The sequence below is a fragment of the Euphorbia lathyris genome, chromosome 7, assembly GCF_963576675.1.
Source record: "Euphorbia lathyris chromosome 7, ddEupLath1.1, whole genome shotgun sequence".
Lineage (NCBI taxonomy): Eukaryota > Viridiplantae > Streptophyta > Magnoliopsida > Malpighiales > Euphorbiaceae > Euphorbia > Euphorbia lathyris.
Window position 1 is genome coordinate 54,141,902 of NC_088916.1, and position 2,073 is coordinate 54,143,974.

The 2,073-nt window shown below is 36.5% G+C and overlaps 1 non-coding gene across 1 annotated transcript; it reads left to right on the forward strand.

Moving 5' to 3' along the window:
* The first annotated feature begins 1,419 nt into the window (after positions 1–1,419).
* LOC136201567 (small nucleolar RNA R71) lies at positions 1,420–1,526 on the forward strand. The gene has a single exon (XR_010673914.1). It is a non-coding gene; the product is annotated as a small nucleolar RNA R71 (small nucleolar RNA).
* Positions 1,527–2,073: the final 547 nt, after the last annotated feature.

The window sequence follows — 2,073 nt, forward strand, 5'->3', positions numbered from 1 at the left end:
TGCAAAGTCTAAGATAACAAAATCGGTAGGAAAAATAAATTTATCGACTTTGACTAAAACATCTTCAATTATACCATACGGCCTTTTAGTGGTTTGATCCGCTAATTGCAAAACCATATTGGTACGTTTGATATCTTCTTCTAAACCTAACTTGTTAAAAATAGACAATGGCATTAAGTTTATACTCGCTCCTAAATCACAAAGACAACTTGGGAATTCAATATCTCCCAACTTACACGGAATAGTAAAACATCCGGGATCCTTGAGTTTAGTGGGAAAATTACTTGATACTATTGAACTACAGTCTTCAGTTAACGAAATGGATGAAATTCCTTCCCAACTGATTTTCTTTGAAATCAAATCCTTTAAAAACTTACCATAGTTAGGAATTTGTGTTATTGCATCCATAAACGTCAAATTGATATGCAAATTTTTGAGTTTATCCAAAAACGTTAGAAGTTGTTTATCATAGTCCTTATTTCGGACTTTGTGTGGAAAAGGTGGTTTGGGTACAAAAGTTTTAGTACCTGTGTCAAATGGTGAAATATTTGTGTTTAAGATATCTTCTTTGGACTTCGGTAAATCATTTCCTGATAATGTTGCATCTTTGGGCATTTCAGGCCCTTGATAATTTTTTCCTGAACGAAGAGTAATAGCCTTCACCTGCTCTTTCGGATTTTCTTCCGTATGGCTGGGAAGACTTCCCTCTTTTCGGGATGGAATTGATTTAGCAAGTTGACCAATTTGAACCTCCAAATTATGGATGCTAGATGAGTGGTTTTTAATAAGCTGATCGAATTTATTTTCGATCCGTTTAAAACCATCGTCGTGATTACTTATTTTTCCACTGATAGCATCTATAAACTTGTCGATTTTAGAAGATAAAGTGCTAATCGTATCTCTTGACTGATTTTGATAATTAGTGGTACGATTTTGATTAGCACTGGCATTATTGTTACTGTTATCTTTCCAGTTAAAGTTAGAATGATTCCTCCATCCAGAATTATAAGTATTAGAATAAGGATTATTAGTTTGGTTTTGCCCTTGGACAAAATTTACCTGTTCAATCTCACTCATATTTTCGTAATCCACATCCGTTTGGATTGGATTACCATTGGTATCGCGTGGTGCCATAAATTTGTCAATTTTATGCGATAAAGCAGAAAATTGGGCTTGTAGACTGGATCAAGTTCAACCATACCTTTAACTGACGATGAGGTTGAGGATGATGGTTTTGCCACCGGCATATGTCCACGTTCCGCGGGCCACATACTGCTGTTGATTGCCATTTCCTCCAAAAGTTCTCTCACTTGGGCTGATGTTTTCTTCATAAATAGCCCTCCCGACATAGCATCTAATGAACCCCTAGTTGTAGGATTCAGTCCATTGTAAAATGTTTGCATTAAAAGTTCAGCGGGTAATTGGTGGTGTGGGCATAAACGTTGAAGTTCTTTAAAACGTTCCCAAGTTTCATAAAGGGTCTCATTATCATTTTGAGAAAAAGATGTTAACTCCTTTATGACTCTTGCGGTTTTTGCTAAAGGAAAATATTTAGATAAAAACGCTTGGGCTAATTGTTCCCAAGTGGCAAAAGTTGAGACTGGCATAGAAGTTAACCATTCTTTGGCTCTATCCTTCAAAGTGAAAGGAAAGAGGCGAAGTTTGATTGCTTCTGCAGTCACATCTAGAATTTTAAATGTGTCACAAATTTCTAGGAAATTTGTTAAATGGGTGTTAGGATTTTCGTTAGGTAACCCGTAAAATGTTACATTATTTTGCAACATATTAAGCAAAGCTGGCTTAATTTCAAATTGATTTGCGGTGATTCTGGGTCTAACGATACTATTGGTTACACCGGCCACACCTGGCCTAGCGTATTCCATAAGTGTTGGTGGGTCTGCCATTTTTTCTGGCTCGGTATGTGTTTTTACTGGGGTCTTATTTTTGTTTTTCTTATTTTTCTTGTTCTTCCTAATGGTTTTCTCAATTTCTAGGTCTATAGGGTCTGGTGCAATGCCTGAATTTCGAGAACTGCGCATGAACCTGAAATCTTGCACGAACCGAAACTACCTA